Here is a 24,834-nt window from a genome sequence, read left to right on the forward strand (position 1 = left end):
AGGAAATGCAGAGGATGGCACAGGCCCAAAAAAGATCAAAAGACCAGACACTTATGAGGAGTGGGTGAGCTGTTTTAGGGTACTATGGTTCTTGTTATCTAGCTAGATGGCCAGACCAAAGGGCAGATATACTGAAGTATCAAGACACAATAGAGAGAATTTACAAATGTCATAAAGATGGAGCCTGGTGGGATTAGACATCAGTTACCGCAGAAAAATGGTAGCGAACCCCACTCTGTCAGTTTGGGGAATTGACTATATGGTTAAAGCTTGGGCAGGTGCCTTCACCTGCTCAGAGTAGTCAGCCCTTTCAAACGGGCCTTGCTCGCTCGCAGAAAGGGGTGGAATGCTGAAATACCAAGACAAGCAGTGCGAGAAAGGGATTGAATTGTTCTTTCGCCACATATGTCAATATTGTGGATAACAGCATCGGCCAGGAGGAGAATGAATCCAAAATGTGATTCAGACCGGTGAGTGCGGTGGGGGGAAAATCACTCACGACTGGGAAGAGCAGTCACCCCTATGAAGGGGGGACGTCCTTGGAGGCGCTGATTAGCAGGGTACCCAGACCGGTTCCGCAGCAGGATTACTACGGTCCGGGGTTTACGAGAAGGGTTTATTATTCCCATCCGGGGTTGGGTAAAAGGGTCTTTAACACATTGTAATTTAAAAATCTACCTATCAGTTTCCAGATGCGGTTCACGAAAAACTCAGTAAGGTAAGGGTTTTGGGGCACATGCCAGCCCATTTAGCCACCCACCAATAGAGGGGGCTAGTGGTGTCTCTGTTGGGAGTGGTGCCAAATGAAGGAGAAAGGAAAATGTTGCCATTATTCAACACTCTCTTTTCCGAAAGGAAGGTCAGTGTACAATGGAACTAAAGTTCACCGGAACTAAGTTCAGTTCAATATCAGTCATTCGATTCAGCGGTTGATATGGTGAGGCGGACGGGAGTAGGGGCTATGATGACAAAGCTTGACATTGAATCGGCATTCAGGCTCCTCCCTATTAATCCTGTATCTTTTAGGTTAATGGGTTGCTATTTCAAAGTTAACTACTATGTGGACATGTGCCTCCCGATGGGATGTTCCATATCGTGTGCGTACTTCGAGACATTCAGTTCATTCCTACACTGGGCCATAGGGCAATATATGGGATCGGATCATATCACCCACTATCTGGACGATTTTCTATTAGTGGGAGAGCCAAATTTCTCCCAGTGTGGAGACTTGATGAGGGGCATGAGTGTCCTGATGAGCACGTTCGGGGTTCCTCTCGTGGCCGATAAAACATAATGTCCGTGCACACTGCTGACTTTTCTAGGGATTGAAATAGACTCTGTTGTTGAGCTTTGTCGGTTGCCCGAAGACAAGCTGACACGCTTGCTGGACGCGGTGCCTAGTACCAGGTCAGCGCAGTTTTTGACGGTGCGGGAATTACAATCATTGCTCAGTCTACTGAACTTCGCTGGCCGCATCATCCCTATGGGGTGAATTTTCAATCGCAGATTGGAGGCACAGCTGGGAGGATCTAGACCCCAAAGGGCTAGGGTAAGAATCTCAGAGGAGATGAAAGATGATTTGGGAGTCTGGGAAGAGTTTCTTTTAAATTTCAATGGAATCTGTATCTGGAGAACACCCGCAGAATCTAACCAGCCGCTGCATCTGTTCACGGATGCAGCTGGTTGCGTGGGGTATGGAGCAATGCTAGGTACAGAATTGAGTGTGGAGTTGTGGCCAGCATCCTGGGTTCAGCCAGGGCTAACAAGGAACTTGTGTTATTCTAACAAGGAACTTGTGGTATATATTGTGAGTTATTCCCCATAATAGTAGCAGTGGAGTTGTGGTCGGATAAGATGGCAAATAAATCGGTGATATTTTGGTGTGATAACCAGAGCATGGTTTTCTCAATCAATCGTCTGTCTGCAACATCTGCTGGGGTAGTCAGGCTTCTTAGACATTTAGTACTTCGATGCTTGCAAAATAATATTCATTTCACAGCTAAGCACGTGCCATGGGTAAAAAACATCATGACTCATGCACTGTCTAGGGGGAAGTGGGAGGAATTTAAAAAGGTTGCTCCTTGTGCCTCACCTCATGGCAAACACTGCCAGTCTTATATATGGCAGCTCGCGTTCCCTGGGAATCAGTGTTCCCCTTAGTAAAGGCTTCATTGGCTCCTGTGACATGGAGAGCTTACATGAGGCATTGGAACGAGTGGCAGATGTAACTCTTTTGGAGTGGATGGTGTCCCTTAAATCTAGGGGAGTCAGGAAATTTTGTTCAAGGAAAATTGGCAGCATAGTCCTTTTTTAGCAAACTGTTCCAAGTGAAAGACTTTACTGGCACTTTCCTAGTGAGGCAATCAATACTGGGCTGGGGTTGCAAAGAGTTGAGGAATCTGGATATGAGAGAACTGATTACCTTATCCCATCTGTCAAGTCTTATGCAAGCGCTGGAGGTTATATGCGCAGGGCAATATGAGGTGTCATTTTTTAAGGCTGCTTTTTCGCTCACATTTCATGGAGCCCTGCGGGTTAGCAAATTAGTTTCCCCCTCCAAAAACAGCATGTCAGGTTGTCAACTGAGTCGGTGCTGCTGTTAATTCCAAGATCCAAGACAGATCAGGAAGGAAAAGGAATATAGCTGCATCTTCCAAAAATCGAAGACGACAGGATTTGCCCTGTGGCACTTCTAGCAGAATTTGGGGCTCAATTCCGTGAAAAAAGCAGGGCTGGATGTGTCGCGCATTGCACCACATTCCTTTAGGGTTGGCGCGGTGACAAGAGCAGCTGCATTAGGTTGGTCAGCGGACAGAATTAAAGCGCTAGGGCGGTGAAGATCGCAGCTCTACAAGACATATGTCAGGCCTACTGAGGATCCTTGCAATTGAATGGGGACGGAGCCGTGGAGGTAATACATTGGGAAGAATGAATGGCTCTGGGGTGTCATTGTTCTATTATTTAAATTGATTTTACGGTGGGTAACATTGTGCTGTGTTTTTCCAGGTAGAGGCAAGAACCCGCAAAAGGTCTGGATTGTCAGACATTCGTTTGTCCATTGGGCCTCCATCAGAGTGTTAGCAGTCCCGGATGGGAGCCGGCTTGGCTTTCACCCCTCCCAGGCGTCCATCAGATGACTTTTAAGCAGAGGTATTTGTTGGTATGACTTACCGGTACTTATCCAAGAGGCCCACCGGAGGTGGGGTCGTCCCAATATAATATTGTTACATCTAGGAGGCTACGACCTGGGTGCGTTGCCTACCCTTGAGTTGATACAAATCATGAGTGCTGATATAAGATGATTGCATGCATGGTTGCCTAGATTGAAAGTAGGGTGGTCCCAGGTCATTCCTAGGTTACATTGGAGGCATATGGTTTGTCACAAGGCGGCCTTCAGAGTTAGAAAGAAGGTTAATAGGGACATAGGGAAGTTAATAACTGAGTTGGGAGGTTTTGTCGTGAGGCACTCCGACATCTTGGCCGGAGATAAAAGTCTATATAGGCAAGACGGGGTCCATCTAACGGACGTTGGCTTGGACAGGTTTAATGCTAATATAAAGAGGGCTTTAGCAGCGATAGTTTAGCAGGTTAGTAGTGTGTAGTTAAATTTTGTTAGTTGGCAGCAAGAATCAGTCAGTGCAGGATGTTTCTTGTGGCAGGCGGTAGCGTCCCAGGTGTCAGATAGAAAGCGGGGAGGAGTGAGGGCCATTGCAGGGGGAGTGACGTGCTCAGGCGCATGCCTGGGGAATTTCCCTCCTGGGTTGCGGTGGGCCAAACAGCTCAAGTTCATCCTTCTATCTTGTACCGTGATGTAGTTGGGCTCCGGGTTGTGTCAGTCTGCCTGGGCCTGCTTCCCATTTTATATGAGTTACTTAGTTAAAAATTGCTGCCTAATTGTTTATAAGTTAAATTAAAATGCTTGGTCATTTACATGTATTCATGTAAATAAATTAATGCTAAAAGTATAGAAAGGTCTTGATGTTTTATACAACTAGAAACATACAAGGAGTGTCTCTTGTTTAATAAATGACCTACATGGTCTTTCCTCCAACTGTTGTGGTGTCTTTATTTATTTAAGTAAAGTTGGGTTAAGTTGTTAAGTTACATCCGCATGACATTGGTTCTTTAATCCCTTAGGATTTAATTCTTTTTAACTTTTTTTTTTTCATTTAATATCATCAAAGGTGTGTATATAATTGTTTCCATTTAAATGTGTTTTATTTCCTAAAATATTACTCTGCATTAGAAAGGGAATAAGACTTAGAACATATTTGCAAATTTAATTCCAGTTCAGTGAAATCACTTCATAATGACTGTTTATATTTTATTTGTGAGATCTGAAGGAAGAAAAGCATATTTAAATGGTGGCGATTGTATACGCACAGCCATTTCTTATGTAGCATGTATCCCACATTGCTTATAAAAAGGGAAGTAGGGCATTCTCTAGGCATATGCACAGTTTTCTCACAGATCAAAGTGAAATGCAAAAAAAAAATTGCTCAATTTAGTGTTTTTCATTATATATGTCTATTTATATCTAAATCTATCTATCTATCCATCTATCTATTAATATCTATTAATATCTATAATAAATAATGAAAATGGGGACCAGGAACATCCATAAAAAGAGTAACTTTATTATTCCATCAACGGCATGCATGATCTATGACTAAGGCTCAAGCCGAAATGCGTAAGATCGCTTTCTGAGCCCATTTTTTGTGACGAGGTGGTTTGCTGTTGTTGTTTTACAGCCGTTGATGGAATAATAAAGTTACTCTTTTTATGTATGTTCCTGGTCCCCATTTTCATTATTTATTATATATCTACTATGGAGTGAGGAATCCATTAACCTTTGGACCGAATCCAGACTGTGGCGGCTTAAGCGGTAACTGTTGCCGAGTGGAGTAGGAGGAGTCAACCAACACAACACAGTGTGTATCCAGAAGGACCCGGATTCAACCACGGCGAGCAGAGTGGGGGCTAGATGAGCGGATGCTCTTAAGTTTACTTCCCCCGGCTAGTAAGTCCCCGGTGCAGTGACGGCAGTGGATGTGAATACCCACAGGTCATGTGAATCCTTGTGTGACGGAGAGCTGGAAGCAGCAGCTTCATGGGAGATCGGTAACTATTCGTTGCTATAAATGAATAATAAGACTCTGTATCTTTTTGCTATGGCGGTAATTGTTTTGTCTATTTGATCGTGTATATGACCTCTTTTCAGTACCTTTATATCTATTAATATCTATCTATTAATATATATCTATCAATATATTTATCAATCTATCTATAATGTCTAACTATGTTTAAATACTTTTAAAGGGGTATCTAGTGCTCTCAGATTTCAATCTGGAAGCAAGAGTGAGATTCATGTAAAGGGTATTAAATTAATTAGTTTCTTAGGGCCTAGGCCAACCAAGCGTTTCCCTAGGGCAGCAGTATTTGGGATTTGGGATCTCTGGTTTTCTAGTGGGGTTGCATGACAGGGTTAATGGATCCCTGGTCTTCAATTCTGCGAAATATATAAGGTTTGCAAGTGCCTAGAGCAGATTACAATCTAATTACATAAATTACCCCTCACCATTATGAATCTCACTTTTTGCCAGTGAAGGTTGGTCTGGCAAGATCAATCTCACCCAAACACTGAGGTTAGTGAATTTAGATCATTGGCTAAATAAATATTGTTCTTGAGAAGTTTTTCTTTATATAATCACCAAATATGTCTGTTTGTGTTTGGGAACATCAGATCCATAGTGATTTTGAATACTTTAAGCTAAAGACTAATAAAATCATGTTATTATATATCTCCCCTGTATGGTAGGCTAACCATATTGCCGCTTTAAGAAGGGACAAATATGAAAAATACCTGTCAGGGTTCTTATACAAAACATTTCTTTAAACAGTCCTGAAAACAGCGCTGACATATGTATTTTTCATATGTGTCCCTTTTTAAAGCGGCAATACGGTCACCCTACTGTATGGCCATCCTTACTCTGAGATATAAACACATTCAGTTTGTCTTTCAAGTAACATAAAATCTCATTACAGTAAATACAATACTTATGGCAAAGCCCCTGACAGAAAGGGTGATCTACGAAATAATGGTAAAATGCAAAAATAGTGACAAGTTACTATAAGAAAGAGATGTATTCCAGATTCATGTTGGCCTAGGTGCAAAAAATTATTCTGCCAGTCTGGATCTGCTTTCCCCTGACACTGATTAAACTGTTTCTGCCAAAAAAAAAGTGATTAACCCTTTCCTACCAAACACACCAGCAACTGATAAACCTTTTATACCATTAGTCATTAAGTTCATGGCTTTAACCACACCCTTACACAGACACCCATTTCCTATAGCAAAAAAACAAACAAACAAAAACAAACTGTCATGCACTCACATAAGAAAAGTAGCATATACTAAAAAAGTTTAAAAAAAATGGAAGATTTGTTAATGCTATTGACAAACAGATCAGAACTCAAGTGCTTCTCTAAGGCCGCCTCCAGTTGTTGGGTCCTAGCGCTAGCCTTACATGCCAGCTTCTATTAATGGACCTTATTTTAGCTTTTAGACTAGCGCTAGCTAAATGTGGTTTCCCTAGAAAGAGACTTCACTCTCAGCGATTGCTGGGTTTCACATATTATGTGCATTGCCCATAGTATGAAAAACACTGTCAAAGCAAAACACACCTTCACACACTAACATTCTGATACAGCCAACTGTGTGAAGGTATCTAGTTACTGTCTGTCTTCCTTGCTTCTTAGTTACCTGTTAGTCTTCTATCCTGGTCAAATCATGGTTAAACTTTCCTCCAATTCGTCCCTGCATAATTTCATTCTGGTTCCTTTTTGGATATTCTGGCTTGTTCACAGCAATGGTGTAAGTAGAATGGGGATGTCACATGTTGGGTGCAACAACAGCAAAAGTGCAACTCTTTCTAAATCCTAAAGGGCATATGAAGAACAAGCAGCAATTGGTTAGAAAGATTTAATTTGGGGGGACAAAATAAATAAAATGTACAATAAATGAGCAGCACTGAGGAGGTACAGGAGAAGGTACAAAGAAGATGGATTGAGTTTTTATTTTCCTTGTTTTTGTCCCTTTATTCTCAGACTAAGGTCAGGTTGCAGGGGCAACCTCTGGGCCCACATGTTATATTTATGTAGTTCCTACAACTCAAATAAGGGATGATGGCTATTTTCTCCTGAAGTCCTTAAGAGTCCTAAGTATTAAGTAAATGTGATAAATGGTGTGTGAGAAGAAGACCATAAGTAGTAGCAAATGTTTAGAAACATAAATGTACTTTAATTTCATTAAGCACAACAGGAACAATAAACATCACCATGCAACACAAAGTAGGAAGTAGCAAATAAAGTGTTTCCTGCCTCAGATGGGCATTTCCTCAGACAGTTTTTATTGCAAGCTTTTACTCTGAGATCTGCTGAATGCAGCCACATAGATAATTAGAATATAACTTTAAGGGACATTCTATTTGAAAAAAAATATTATTTAAAAAGAAAGATATTCCCTTTATTACCCATTTCCAAGTTTTGCATAACCAGCACTGTTATATTAATATACTTTTTACCTCTGTGATAACCTTGTATCTAAGCCTATACAGTCTGCCCCTTATATAATTGTTGTTTACAAACTTGTATTTCAGCCAATTAGTGCTGACTCATGCATAACCCCACGGAAGTGAGCAAAATGCTATCTATATGGCACACATGAACTAGCACTGTCTAGCTAACAAAATGCACTCAGATAAGAAGCAGCCTTCAAGGGCTTAGAAAATAGCATATGAGCCTACCTAGATTTAGTCTTCAACCAAGAATACCAAGAGAACAAAGCAAATTTGATTATAAAAGTAAATGGGAAAGTTGTTTAAAATGGCTTGCCCTTTCTGATTCATGAAAGTTTAATTTTGACTTTACTGTGCCTTTAAACATAGGTTGTGATGTAACAGATTTTTGCTAGATATGTCAATAGGGATGGGCGAATGTTTCTAAAAATTCGAAATTTAAAACAAATTTTGATACATTCGTTAGTTCGAATCGAATTTTGAATGTTTATATAACATTCTAACATTCTATTTTCGAATTTTCGTTTTTGAATTTTTCAATAAAATTTGAAATATTTGTTCAAATAATAGAATGTTTAGCTATGTATTCATTCAATTTAGAAATGTAATATTCGAATTCAAATGTGACATTAGAATTCGAACGTGACATTTAAATTTGAAATAGTATTTCTAGTTTACAACTGTGTTTAATAAATGTAATATTTGAATTTGAATGCTACATTCGAATTCGAATGTCACATTCGAATTTGAAATAGTATTTCTAGTCTAATACTGTGTTTTAAATGTGATATTCGATTCAAATGTGATATTCGATTAGAATGTAACATTCGAATTCGAAATAGTATTTCTAGTCTAATACTGTGTTTTATAAATGTAATATTCCAATTCGAATGTGATATTCGAATGTAACATTCGAATTCGAATGTGACATTCAAATTCGAATGTGACATTCGAATTCAAATGTGACATTCGAAAACTGTAAATAACATTTGAAAATCGAATTTTTAAGGATATTCGTTCTTATCAACATTCTATTATATAAATCGAATTTCTACAATAACATTCGTTCTAACATTCGAATTCGGATATAAACACATTCACCCATCCCTATATGTCAATATAAGCTGCATGAAAGAAAACACTTGCCTAATAACATTGCCGTATCAAATTAATATGTTCCCTAAATATAATAACAGAGATTTTCCCCCCAAAATTACTAGACTATACTGGAAATGCTTATATGCAGAGAAACAATAAGATAAACTTTCAAATTTACCCCCCCCCCCCAAAAAAAAACCAAAAACTCAATTTTATGTTTTGCGCTCTGTTTGTGCTCAAATCAGAGTGGAGAAATTAGGATTTTAGTTCTGAATAACTTTATTTAAAATAAAGCAGCACAGTTTAGTGGTACAGGTATCTGCTTTGCATTAAGATCCTGGTTGCTATGGATATTGCATCTCTACATATCAAGAAGATATTGCACTGATGTGGTTAAAACTAAATGGAAATTAAATTGTATTACCCAACAAAACCATTCATTTGTTTTTTTATATTTTTTATTTATTTGAAAAAAACAATTTATTTTTCTCCTCTAAAGAAGAGCGATAGGGGTTTGATTATTGGTAAGTAATTCAATTTATTTCAGTGACCTACAGATATATAAACACATTGAAATGATTAATTACCAGTAAAATCAATTTCAATGGAGACCTAATCTAAATAAAGGAATTTATTTCCAAGCCTACTTGTGTAAATCTAGCTTATTTTTTTTTAAAGAAGTGATTGCATAAAAACATTGAGAACTTAAACTTTCGGGTATATGTAGTAAATAATAAACTGAATTTTATAAAACAGTTTTATTTTATAAATCTTGACAACAAAGTTCAAGATCAAAAAGCATATTTTTTTAAAAAAAAGTTATTTTTCATTATTATTTGCTTCTATATGTTGTCTTTGTAATATGATGACAGATTGCTTATATTACAGGGGAAAATATTTTTGTATACGTATAATAGAGCTACAGACAGAAAGATTCTATCAAATTCAAGAACTAATCTTTTGAAAAAAATACTTATGTTCAACCAAGAATAGATAATAAAGAAACAAGTCTGTCCATAAAAAAGAAACATTGCAGTAATAGAGTGCCATGTTGATATGGCAGTTCAAATAGTAAAGACCAAAGAGATTTGCCCTTAATAGGGATTTACACAAAAAGTATTGATAGCTAATAATCAGTTATTTGACATTTAGGGCTAGATTACAAGTGGAGCACACTTGAGCGCTGGTATTACAAGTTGATGGTTATTTTTTTAAGCAGAACATCTTAACACACCAAAAACTTTTTTTTTAACATTACCTATACTTTTTATAGTGCACTATTAACATTAGTATTACAAGTGATAAGTGTGGTGCTTGGGAGCAATCCTAAAATGTAACTCTTTTTGAGACCTGGAGTTAATGATTATTATTTATAGTACTAGGCAATAAGCCTGCCCAGAGGGTAGTCTATTTAAAAAAAAAATACAAAACCTGAAGCACAATTTACTCAAAATAAAAAAATGTAAAATTACAAAAAGAAAATAAACAAAGCTATCCAAAATAAAATTTTTAAACCTAAACTAATACCCCTATAAACCCCTCCAAATAAAAACACTCCCTAATCTAATACTAAACTACCAATAGCCCTTAAAAGGGCTTTTGTAGGGCATTGCTCTAAGTTAAACAGCATTTTAATCTAAACAAATTACCAATTACCCCCTAACAGTAAAACTCCCCACCCACCAAACCCCTCAAAATTAAAAACCTAACACTAAAATAAAACTAAACTACCTATTGTCCCTAAAGGGGCATTTGTATGGACAATGCCCTTTAAAGGGCATTCAGCTCTTTTACTGCCCTTAAAAGGGCAATCAGCTCTTTTACAGCCCAAAAACACTAATAAAAAAAGCCACCCCCCCCAAAAAAAAAAGCCCAAGACTAAGCCCCAAATAGGTACTCCCCGTTCCTGAAGTCCGGCGGAGGTCTTCTTCCAGGCGGCTCCATCATCTTCTATCTTCATACGGAATGAAGGCGGCGCAGAGCGGAGGTGCGGAGCTGTCTTCCCCGATGCATGGATCCTTAGTGGTGGTCCTCAACGGTGGCTGCGGTGGAGGTCCTCGGCGGCGTGGAGGCTAACCTCTTCATCCGATATTGTCATGCACTGAAGATTGAATGCAATGTACCGCTTTCAATTTGGGGTATCTTGCATTCCTATTGGCTGAAATTTTGAAATCAGACAATAGGATTAGAGTTACTGAAATCCTATTGGCTATTTAAATCAGCCAATAAGATTTCAGTAGCACTTATCTTATTGGCTGATTTCAAAATCTCAGCCAATAGGAATGTAAGGTACCCCAATAAATATAGGGTACCTTGCTTTCAATATTCAGTGTGCGATAGACAATCGCATAAAGAGGAGCCTCCTCATCGGTGAGGACCGCCACCGCTGAAGAACCGCAGCTGAGGACCGCCGCTGAGGATCCGTGCATCGGGGGAAGCAAGCTCCGCACCTCCGCTCAGCACCGCCTTCGCTCCGGATGAAGATAGAAGATGATGGAGCCACCTGGAAGAAGACCTTCTCTGCCGGACTTCAGGAACGTTGAGTACCTATTTCGGGCTTAGTCTAAGGATCTTTTAATTTATTTTTGAGGGGTTTTTTATTTTTAAAATTAGGCATTTAATGGGCTGTAAAATAGCTGATTGCCCTTTTAAGGGCAGTAAAAGAGCTGAATGCTTTTTTAAGGACAATGCCCATACAAATATTTTTTGGGGGGGGCTTTTAAATTTTCATAGGGATTAGGTTTAATTTTTTTATTTTTGATCATTTTGTTTATTTTTTCTGTAATTTTAGAGTTTATTATTTTTTGTAATTTTAGATTTTTTTGTTTTGTTTTTAATGTTAGGTTTTATTATTTTAATTGTAATTTAGTATCTGGGTTAATTTAGGGGGCGTTAGGTTAGGGGCTTAGTAATTAATCTAGTTATTGTGTTGTGGGGGGTTTGGCAGTTTAGGGGTTAATAGGTTAATTAGGTTTATTGCGATGTGGGGGCTTTGCGGTTTGAGGTTAATAGGTTAATTAGGTTTATTGCAATGTGAGGGGTTGGTGGTTTAGGGGTTAATATTTAAATTATGTTATTTGCGGATTAGGAGTTAGTTACTTTAATATTTTGCAATGTGGGGGTTTGTGGTTTAGGTGTTTGCTATACTTCATGCGGGCAGTTAGGTTTTTTGTTATTTTGTGCAGGCGGTTGCATTTTTTTTTTTTAAGGCTTCGGGTTTGCCTATGCTGCATCCAGGTGGATTCCGAAAATGGCAGGGTGGTGAAATAATCCACCTTCGTAGATTCTTTCACCACCCTGTCATTTTCGGAATTCACCTGGATGCAGCGTGCGCAACTGGCGACGGCGACGGATGTGTTACAAACGTGATTATAGTATAGATAGCTTTTAAATCCCTCTTGAAGAAGCCCGGCCGCTGACCGGGGGAAACACGTCAGGGTATTGAACTGACAATCTAGGCTGGAAAAAGGGTCCTGGTATCCTGCACTCACAACAGCCACAGTACTTGCTGACAAGGTATCCGGATTCACCTGCCAGTCATATCCAGTGCAGCAGCGCTCGGCAATTACAACAAGCCGGCTGTGGGAAGCAACAAGAACTGTACCACCCATGATCATCCTAATTGCAGTACACTTATTTTAATCTTGTAAGTGCATATATATTTGTGCATTATACTGTGTCATTAAACGCTTTCACTTGAGTCCTGCCTTTTGCGCCATTTCTTCTCTTTCCATACATACTTGTTCCTGCATACGAAGCCCTGGTTTGGGAATACCAGGCTGGATTAAAGGCAGCAAGGCTTGGGCACAGTGACTTCCCTGGAACTTAAGGGATTTTAGAAACCAATTATTTGGAACAATTCTGGAAAACACTGATAAACATCCCTGAGCACAGGAAGCCTTATTGGACTTATTTTCTTCCAGTAAAGGTACTGTTCCTTTCTATCATTTGATCAAACTGCAGTATTGCAACTGTTATATCAACAAAAAGGACATACTTGCAAATATATATATATATTTAATTCAACATTTTTTTCTAGGTATAGCGCATTTTATCATTATTGTTGTTTCATATAGCATAAAAATGACATGAAGATCTCATTGGTTAGCACACCATCAAATCAACTATTGGCTCAGTGCTTGAGCAACATCCAACATGAATTTTAAAGCACGCCACCATAAAAGTCTATTACGTAAGTGATTTAGCATACCCACGCTATCCGACATTCAGATGTTCGTGAACCCTAGAATAAAGATTGAGCAATAAATAATAACTTTGGACTTGTAATATAACTAAAAAAATGCTATTGACTGCACTTGAGTGATATTAATAATAGAAATATTTTTTTGTTCTCTACTTGTAATCTTGGCCAGGAGCAGAACTACCATTGGGGCAGCAGGTACAGTGGCATCAGGGCCCAAGTGTTGGAGGCGGCCTATAGCAGCCAGTCTATACATAAGCGTGAACAGAAAGTGCACAATACTAATGCGGAGGAACCTTTTATCAATGCAGATTGATTGATTATCTGTACTCAAAATTATTATACAGAACAGCAAGGATATTATTTGTTAGATGACATCCTCCAATATCCTCCAATATCAAAGAGAGGCGGTAAAACAGCGATAACATTGTATATTAAAGTATAATTATATATCCTCTTCTTCTTAATATTATTGCATTGATTATTTTTGCAATTCCCACATTATATCACAGAGTTCTACGTAAATATATTACATACATAGGTAATGTTTTTTCACAAAACAAAAAGAATGAGAAAGCCCTGGCCTAGCACAGTTAATAGTAAATTAACATTATTCAAAGTGTCTTTTACATTAAAGAGCTCTCAAGCCTACAATCTAATGGAGGAAACTGGGAGACAAAAGGTGAGGGAAACAAAATCAGAGGCCAAGTCAGTGAGATAAATTATGTGTAGTTATGGCAGTATCAGGAAAAAACATGAGGGAAGGAGATTAAATGAAATCTGCAAAAAGATGTGTGACAGTACATAAAGAAGTTAAAAATCAGAAGTAAGAAATGCAACAAACACAGGTGCGCAAGAACAGCTCTATTCAAAATCATGTGTTTGTCAAATGTGCATAAATAATAGCATTATGGTATCACATATACCACAATAAATCAATCATGTAGTTTGTTACAAGAAAGAATATGTTAAATTTGTCATGCCTCTGACAGGCACAAAATAGGCGAATCATGTAAAAACTAACCCTCAGGCTAATTCACATCAAAGATACAAACATTTTCTCATCTGCCTGTTGGCAAACTCTGTTGTAAGCAACAGGGCAAACAGAGCCAAGACAGTGGGACATATTATCTACATTTGTTTGATGCTTCATCTGAGCACCATGTAATTACATATAACTTAAGCATCACCATTTTCATTCTAACATATTTTATAACAAATTTGATTTAATGACACATTCCATAATTTGTGTGGTTTTCAAGCAAATATACAAGGTTTTTTTACTTGGTTTTCATGTACAGCACTGAAATTACAGTGCAACCCGTCCATTAAAGTAAATTACAGGTGGTGTATTTGGCTGGTTTTCTTGAATAAGCATGAAAATACTGTCAGAAGTTAAATTTTTGTTACTGGTGAGAGCCCAAGGGTTAAAGAAAAAAACTGTTCAAATACACAGTATCAGGGATAAACAGCAATTGAGATCAGACAAACACAAGGTCAGATTAGGCAGTAATCCTAGAACTAGATGGTCAAACCATCAAGAGATCAGGAACAGACAGCCCTAGACACCAGCACCATGTACCTGGCTCATCAGGTCTAAGGGGGTCAAAGTATAGGAACAGCACTGGTAATTTCATTCACATTACTAAACATTTGTATAGTGCAGTTTCACAAGTTTGATTCACCTCCATTGACCTCATGAACAAGGCGCCGATTTATCAAGGGCTGAATAGCCCCTGATGCCCCAGTTTCTACGCAAGCCTTCAGGCTCGCCGGAAACAGCAGTTATGAAGCAACGGTCTTAAGACCGCTGCTCCTTAACTGGTCCGCTGCCTCTGAGGCTGCGGACATCAATCCACCCAATCCTATACGATCGGGTTGATTGACACCCCCTGTTAGTTACCAGAACTGCTTGTGCAATGTTAAATGCTGACAGCGTTTGCTGTCAGCATTCAGTGATGTCTGGCGTACATGATCCGCTGAGCGGAACATGTCTGACAGACATTTGATAAATCGGCCCCCAAGAGTCAAACTGTAGTATGAAAAATATGCAAATTTCTTGAAGTGTATGGATGTGAATTGTAGGAAAATACTTTTGAAACCCAGTAGAAAGTGTTTTTGAGTTTAGAAAAGAAGTTAAATAGCTCAAGTTTAAAGTAAGGGATTTGAGCCTGGACAAAAACAATTGGAATTGTGGGTGGGCCAATGTGCGCCAATTTCTATAAATGTAATTATATAAATGTAAGCATATTAGGGAGGGTGTAATAAGATTTAGTGTAAGGTTTAAAGGGACAGTATACACTCATTTTCAGATAACTGCATGTAATAGACACTACTATAAAGAACAAGATGCCCAGATACTGATATAAAAATCCATGATAAAATGGAAAGCCCACTGCAAGTGGGAAATAAGACACTCCCCCTCCCCCTTCTTTTGCATATGAAAAGACCCTTTACACAAACAGGAGCAAGCTGGAGAAGGTAGCTGACGGTATTAACATCAACATTTGGGGCTTGGTTAGGAGTCTGAAAATCAGAGCAATGTTATTTAAAAATAAGCAAAACGATACATTTTTTTTTAAAAACAAACTTTATGGGCTATATAAATAGATCATCTACAAAACATATATTCAAAGAAAAAATGAGTGTATAATGTCCCTTTAAAGGAACATTTCAGAATATTTCAAGTTGTTAAAGAGATATGAAACAGTGCTCCTTTAGTAAATTTATATATATATATATATATATATATATATATATATATATATATATATATATATATATATATATATATATATATATATATATATATATATATATATATATATATATAACACGGAAGAGGACTGCACTCTCATACCGGACCGGGTACACATCCCATGACCCTGTAACATGCTCAGCCCTGGGTGCCCACGGGCACACACAGGAAGCTGTGCTGTCCCCAGAGTCACAGGCAGTTAACCCCAGACAGGTCTGGGTGTAAGAACCGTAGGGAAATGACAAAACAAATTAATACAACACACAGAGAAAGTCCAGCACTAACTTACAAGCTCTCAGCTAAGATTTAAAATCAAAAATGGAAAGGTTAGTTACTGCATTTGGCCAAATGGGACAAGCCCAGGTACCACATCAAGGTCCTTTCCAATACCTGGGACCGTAAAACAGCCACACAATGCAAGCTCTCAAATCCAAATAAACTGGGAACAAGGGAAGGTTGTACAGGCTTATGTAATCACCCTAGACATATACAAAACACGGAAGAGGACTGCACTCTCATACCGGACCGGGTACACATCCCATGACCCTGTAAAATGCTCAGCCCTGGGTGCCCCCGGGCACTCACAGGAAGCTGTGCTGTCCCCAGAGTCACAGACAGTTAACCCCAGACAGGTCTGGGTGCAAGAACCATAGGGAAATTACAAAACAAATTAATACAACACACAGAGAAAGTCCAGCACTAACTTACAAGCTCTCAGCTAAGATTTAAAAAAAAAATGGAAAGGTTAGTTACCGCATTTGGCCAAATGGGACAAGCCCAGGTACCACATCAAGGTCCTTTCCAATACCTGGGACCCTAAAACAGCCACACAATGCAAGCTCTCAAATCCAAACAATCTGGGAACAAGGGAAGGGTGCACAGGCTTATGTAATTACCTTAGACATATACAAAACACGGAAGAGGACTGCACTCTCATACCGGACCGGGTACACATCCCATGACCCTGTAACATGCTCAGCCCTGGGTGCTCACGGGCACTCACAGGAAGCTGTGCTGTCCCCAGAGTCACAGGCAGTTAACCCCAGAAAGGTCTGGGTGCAAGAACCATAGGGAAATTACAAAACAAATTAATACAACACACAGAGAAAATCCAGCACTAACTTACAAGCTCAAAGACGAAATTGAAATTAAAAGCTTATGATGATTACTGTAACATCAATTAATAATTCACTACCTTTTCCCACCACCCTATAGTCCCCCCTTCTAACCTTTTACTTCCCACCACTACAATATTTCTTTACCATCTTATTTTTACAACTCTCTCATTCTATTTCAGCTCCCTAATGCTAAAATACCCACATTCCTCACTTTCTCACACCTGCTTCATAACAAGTTTGTATTTATAGATAGTTATCCTTGGATACTCAATTCAGAGAAGGACAGGAACAGGAGAGATGGCACCAGCAGGCAGGAGAGTTACTGAACTAGGTAGACCGCTGAGTACATAAACCTCAAAAATACACCTCCAAGAGAGGAAGAGGACAAACACATGCCTAGAGTAATTCAATATACAAATTGTTGATATTATTAGATAGGGCATTTAATATAGGTCCTCGACATCCCCTGCAATCCCCATAGTTAAATAAAGGATACAAATAAAGATAACATTAACCAAAAATCTAGATCAAGGGGTAAGAAGAAACTATCCAGCAAAGTTTGTTCTGTAAACCATATCAAAGTTACCTAAAGGCACTATCTAAGGGGTATATAGTGACCATAACTACATTCAGGCAGAATCATCCTAAAAAACATGAAAAATCAAGTTTTTCATTAGGACCTAGCGGAGTAAGAGTATGTAGTCTATAAATGTACCTAGATTCCTTTTGTAATTGACACTTATCCTGATCTCCCCCTCGTCTGCTGATGAAACAAGGATGTACTGGCTTCATCACCTCTAGAAAATTCCTAGCTACACTGCAGTCCATAACGTTGTCTCTTATATCCTCCGTGTGTTCTCTTCCTCTTCGTTTTCCCAACGTAAATTTTTTGGGCACAAGCAATAGAGTAAATATACTACCCCTTCAGTATTGTTTTGAAAACTTTTTTACCTTAGCCATAAAGTCATAGGTAGCACAGTTACCATAGGGGTAACTGTCTTTTATATTTATCTCTACACTATTATCCCCTAATCTACCACACCCCCATCACAATAAACTCCCCACACTATTAACCCCATAAACTGCCACACACACCCCCACAATAAACTCCCTACACTATTAACCTCTAATCTACCACACACCCCACTGTATAAACTCTACACTAATAACCCCCTAAACTGCCACATCCCCCACCACAATAACCCCTACTCTATTAACCCTTAAAATGCCATTACCCCATCACAAACTAGCCCCTAACCGCCACAACCCCCAATGCAAACTACCCCCTAGCCAAATAACACCCTAACCGCCACAACCCCCAATTGCAACCTACCCCCTAACCGCCACAACCCCCCTTCAAAAACTAGCTGTAACATCCTAACAGTTTACCCCCAAGATCGCTAACCTAAGACACCCTAAGTTACAAAAGATAAAAAAACACTAGCATTGCCAAAAATAAAAAAAAACAACCAGTACAAGCCCTATTCTAAAACTAAAGCATCCAATAAAACCCCTCTATACTAAAGCTAAACCATATACTAAAACCAAAGTAACCCCTCCCCCCCAAAAAAAAAACTAACCTCAAAATTTTCCTGAGAAGGGCATTTGTAAGTAATCTTTTGCTCAAACATAAACCCCCCTATCTTTAAAAAATCCTAATCTTAAAAAAACCTATCCTAAAAAAATGACCTGAAAAGGACATCAGTGATTTAGCTCCTTTGTAAGAAATAAATCCTATGCTAACACAAAACAAAAAAAGAAAACAAAAAACAAAAAAAATAGAGCTAAACCTCACCAACTTGAATTCAGAGCCTTAGGGGGGCTGCGGCGGGTCCAAGGCGGCGATTATCAGGTCCTCTTCAGTCTTCTCCTTTGGTACTCAGGGGCATTCTTGTATCTTCTTCTATCTGACATATTTTCATGTTATCACTGCAGCACACTGAAGCTTGAATGCAAGGTTCCCCCTTATATAGGGGTGCCCTTGCAATTCTATAGGCTGATTTTTAAATATGAATACAATTAAGCCAATAGAACAAAAAGGATTTGAATTTTGATTTTAAAATCAACAAATAAAAATGCAAGGGCAACCCTAAATAAAGGGAAACCTTGCATTCAAGCTTTAGTGTGCTGTGGTGACAGCATGAAGATACATCGGATAGAAGAAGATACCGTAATGCCCTTGAGGACAACCATAGAAGACTGAAGAGGACCTGATGACCGACGCAATAGACCAGGGATAAGCAAGGTGTCCGTGACTGGTCCTTGCAGTGTCCACCGCCCATTTTGTTGTGAGGAGGGAGAGTAAGACAGATGAATACTGGTCCTGACTCCTCCTTAACACATGCGGCGCCACGTTTTGCAGGGTTGTGGCCACTCCCACATGATGCCGCTTAGTACCAGAAAATGACTCTGAATGAGACAGAGAGAGAGGGAAGATTCAAGAAGCAAGCTGCCACTGTGTCCCTGGAGCTTTATATGCAAAGGTAAAGCACTTTATCCAGCACCTGAGGTTTATTATAAGTAGTATTTAAATAGAAAGAAAAGATATAGTAAGGTTGTGAATCATATCCTTAGTATATCTTTTCTTTCTGATTAAATAATAGGAAAGGGAAAATATTTAGTGTGAATAAAATTAGTGGCTTGTCAAGAGACTGCTAGCAATATTGGGTGATAAGTTATGGAATAAATAAAGCCTGAGTGAAATACTGGATGTGTATCTTCTGCATCTGTATAATAACACCCAGCTCTATACAAAGACACAGAAGTGACACTGGCACATGTGCATAGCCAGACAAGGGCTGGTTATAGGATCAGTGGTATCTGCATCAGTATAATAAAATTTAGCACTATAAAATAATAGTTTTAATTGTAAATGTACCTTGGTGTCCTTCACTAAAGGTCTTTACTTTAGAAAATGTCCGCCACAGCCTTGGCTCGTGCCTATCCCTGCAATGGACCCGTCGCTGTCCCATTAATGTGGCACTATTTTAAGTTATACTAATTATTTGTGTTATCATGGTATGAAATATTTAAACATTTTATTATTCTGTTTATATCATGATATTTTTTGTAGAATTTAATTTGAGATTTACACAGATTTTTTTTCTATTTTTTTCATAAATAATAATTAGTAGATACATTTTTGCCACATTTCTGCTATATTTATTTTTTTCTTCACATTTAAAACATACATTAACATGTACATATGTTTAGAAATGCTCTTATATGTTTATGGTTATATTGACCTGATTATATCTTATCCTGTTTGATCCTGGAAACTAAGCAGGGTCAAGCTTGGTTAGGAGCAGGATCGGAACTTTTAATTTATTTTGTGATGTCATCATAATGTGCCTATTTAGGTGAACCTCTATTGTGTGACCTATGTTAAAGCCAATCAGTGTGATGTCATCAGAATAGGACTATGCAGATTAACAACTATCATGTGAAATGTATTTGGGCCAATTGAATTGTTTTATACAGATAGAACTAATATATTGTGGTATAATATGAGTGATCCATGTAACAATCACTTGAATAAGATTGAAACATTTTTAAGTTATTTCATGTTGTATGTGAGATTGATCACTTTTGGCTCTGTAAACCATTAAATCCCGTTCTGCGGTTAATCTAAACTTATCTAACAAAGCTAACACACGCCTAGATAATGAGTTTTGAGCGCTATAGGGAAATTAACGAACACAACAAGTGGCGTTATTTAATCCCCTATATCGCTGCCATTACAAGTTTATAAAAACCAGGCTTGTGCGGGCGATATGGGGTTTTTAAGCTCCATACCACACCAAAAACAAGCGCTGATTTGACTTGCTCATGCATTCTTTCCCCATAGACATCAATGGTGAGATTGGTTCAGAAAAAAACCTAACACCTGCAATTGCGGAAAGAAAACTCCGTAACGCAGCCCCATTGAAGTCTATGGGGAAAAAGAATATACAGTTTAAACCTAACGCCCTAACATAAACCCTGAGTCTAAACACCCCTAATCTGCTGCCTCGACATCGACGACGCCTGCCTACAGTTATTAACCCCTAATCTGCCACTTCTGATATCGCCACCAACTAAATAAAGCTATTAACCCCTAAACCTTTGGCCTCGCACATCACTACCACTAAATAAACCTATTAACCCCCACATTGCAACAACCTAAATTAAACTATTAAACCCTAACCCTAATGTAACCCTAACCCTAATACCCCCTAACTTTAAAATAATTAAAATAGAGCTAAATTAAACTTACAATTATTAACTAAATAAACCTATTAACCCCTAAACGGCCAGCCCCCCACATCGCAACATCCTAAATTAAATTATTAACCCTTACACCTACCCCTAAACCTAACCCTAAACCTAACCCTAACCCTAACCCTACCCCTAAACCTCACCTTACCCTACCCCTAAACCTAACCCTAACTCTAACACTGACTAACTTTAACATAATTAAAATAGATCTAAATTAAACTTACAATCATTACCTAAATTATTTCTATTTAAAACTAAATACATACATACCTGTGAAATAAAACCTAACCTTGCTGCAATATAACTAATAGTTATATTGTAGCTATCTTAGGTTTTATTTTTATTTCACATATAAGTTTGTTTTTATTGTAACTAGGTAGACTAGTTAATAAATAGTTATTAACTATTTACTAACTACCTAGTTAAAATAAATACAAACTTACCTGTGAAATAAAACCTAAGCTACCTTACACTAAAACCTAAAATAACAAAAAATAAAATAACCTACCATTACAACCCCCCCCCCCCCGAAATTATCCAAAATAATAAAAATTATTCCTATTCTAATACCCTTAAAAAACAAACAAAAAAAACAAAATAAAAGATCCAAATCTAAAATAAACTACCAAGGGCCCTTAAAAGACCCTTTGGGGGCCCTTAAAAGGGCCTTTTGTAGGGCATTGCCCTAAGTTAAACAGCTCTTTTGCTACAAAAACAAACAAACACCCCCTAACAGTATACAAACACCCACCCCCCCAAACTACCAAGGGCCCATAAAAGGGCATTTTGGGGCCCTTAAAAGGGCCTTTTCATAGGGCATTGCTCTAAGTTAAACAGCTCTTTTGCTACAAAAAACAAAAAAACACCCCTTAACAAACAACCCCCCACCCCCTTAAAAGGGCCTTTTGTAGGGCATTGCCCTAAAAATAATAGCTCTTTTCCTACAAAAGAAAAACAAACACCCCCTAAAAAATACATTACACAAAATAACAAACAAATTATCAAAAATAAATTTATTTCTATTCTAATACCAATTAAAAAAAAACACCCTAAAATAAAAAACCTAATCTAGAATAAACTATCAATGGCCCTTAAAAGAGCCTTTTGTAGGGCATTGCCCTAAAAATATCAGCTCTTTTTCTGAAGAAAAAAAAAATACAAATACCCACTAACATTACAAACCCCCACCCCACAAACCACAAAATAAAAAAACTATCTAAAAAAACCTAAGCTACCCATTGCCCTGAAAAAGTCATTTGTATGGGCATTGCCCTTAAAAGGGCATTTAGCATTTTTACTGCCTAAACCCTAATCTAAAAATAACCCCCCCCAAAAAAAACCCTTAAAAAAACCTAACACTAACCCCAAGACGATCCACTTACAGTTTTTGAAGTCCCGCTTGAACGATCTTCATCCCAGCGGAGAAGTCCTCATCCAGGCGACGAGAAGTCTTCATCCAGGCAGCCTCTTCAATCTTCATCCCGGCGGAGAAGTCCTCATCCAAGTGGCGAGAAGTCTTCACCCAGACGGCCTCTTCAATCTTCATCCAGGTGGCATCTTCTATCTTGATCCCGACGGCGCAGAGTGGGTCCATCCTGAAGACATCCGGCGTGGAACATCCTCTTCATACGGTCGCCGCCGTATACTGAATTTTCAATGCAAAGTACGCGATTCAAAATGGCGTCCTTGCATTCCTTTTGGCTGAAAGATTTGAATCAGCCAATAGAATGAGAGCTGCTAAAATCCTATTGGCTATTCGAATCAGCCAATAGGATTTAAGCAGCTCTAATTCTAATGGATGATGAATAAGCCAATAGAATTAGAGCTGATTAAATCCTATTGGCTGATTTGAACCGCCAATAGGATTTAAGCAGCTCTTATTTTAATTGGTAATTAGTTTAATTTTAGTTTAATAATTATATTAGTCTAATTGTTAGTTTAAACTTAGTTTTTTTAATTTGACAGGTAAGTTTAAATTTAATTTAAGCTAGGGAAATTGTAATTTTAATATAACGTTAGGGGGGCGTTTGGTTTTGGGGTTACTAGTTTAAATTAGTTGATTGCGATGTGGGGGGCTTCCGGTTTAGGGGTTAATAGGTTAATTTAGTATATATCGTTGTGGGGGGCTTTCGGTTTAGGGGTTAATGGTTTTATTATAGTGGCGGCAGTGTAGAGCTTAATAACTTTAGTACAGTGGGGGCGATGTGGGCAGACGGCAGATTAGGGGTTAATTATATTTAAATAGTGTTTGCGATACGGGAAGGTGGCAGTTTAGGGGTTAATAACTTTAGTATAGTGGTGACGATGTTGGGGAGTGGCAAAATAGGGGTTAATATTTTTTTTAGTGGCGACGATGTCGGGAGAGACAGATTAGGGGTTAATACATTTATTATAGTGTTTGTGATGTAGGAGGGCCTCGGGTTAGGGGTTGATAGGTAGTTTATTGGTGTTTAGTATACTTTTTAACACATTAGTTATGAGTTTTATGTTACAGCTTTGTAGCGTAAAACCCATAATTATTGGCTTTAGATGGTGGAAAGGATCTTGTCGTTTAAGTCTGAAATGCAGTTTTTTTAGCCAGAACGCAAAACTCGTAATACCAGCGCTATGGGAATCCCATAAATAAACATAATTTTTACGTGTGCGGTACTGACGTTGCGTTACAGGCTTAAAGGCTTGCGGTACACCTATACCAACAAGACTTGTAATGGCTGTGTTAAGGAAAATGATGCATTATGGGCCACAAGGCTGCTATTTGACTTATAACGCCAAACTTGTAATCTAGCTGTTAGCTAGTCCGCTGACCTGATGAAGAGGTGGAACCTCAAAATGCGTTGTCTGTTGACATATAGTCTGGCCAGACATAACATTGCTTTAATTTATTATGTTTTAATAAATAGATTCTGTTTTTTAACCATATTTTTTTAGTGCTGTGTATTGTTTCCATTGTTATTTACACAATGAGAAATTGATGACAGAGGAAAAACAACTGCACTGTCTAAAAGCTGAAATAAATGTGATTAAAGATGGCTGACCTGCTAGCCCTCACATAAATCATGTAACAAAGCTCTGTCAGGATTGGACAGGGGAAGTTGAAAACATAAATAGACTCCCTGTACATCACTGCAAACGAATGAGCTGATTTGTCAAACAGCCTCAGCTCCTCCCCCTTTCCTCTGCCAAAAGTGGCAAAAAATAAACAAGTGAATGTGACTAATAAACATGAAAAATTTCGTTACTCTGCCATTTTGGTCCAATTACCATTAATCTACTTGTTATGCGGACTACTGGAAAAATGGGCCAAAATTTGGACAAATACTTATTCGTCCAAAGCCAAATGCACGTCTACTTTTTTTTTTTTATTCTTTTACTCCCCAAATCTCCTTTTGTGGAGGGATCATCTGTACTCACATCCTGAGGTTATATGGCTTTGTGCAACAACTACTCCCACTTGTTGAAATGGATGTTCAAACTACTTTCTATGTTTAACACAGCTAATACTTATCTGATGCATGGTAACACTAGACACACTGTACCTTACTTTAGCTCATACACTATTTTTTTCTGCATGCAATTACTTTATTTTCATTTATTGCAATTAAATATTTTAAGGCTAGATTACGAGTGGCATGCTATCATAACTGTTTGCACGCAAGTTAAATTCCGCTTATATTACAAGTTGAAAGTAAATGCGAACATGTGAACGCAATTTCGATTTACACTAGAATAATTACTGCAACTTCAGAGCTCTGGTTAGCTGTTACACATGTCATAAAATTGTCACAAAACACAAAATCACATTTAAAAGTACAGTTACAGTCATAA

The sequence above is a fragment of the Bombina bombina genome, chromosome 1 (genome assembly GCF_027579735.1).
Source record: "Bombina bombina isolate aBomBom1 chromosome 1, aBomBom1.pri, whole genome shotgun sequence".
Classification (NCBI taxonomy): domain Eukaryota; kingdom Metazoa; phylum Chordata; class Amphibia; order Anura; family Bombinatoridae; genus Bombina; species Bombina bombina.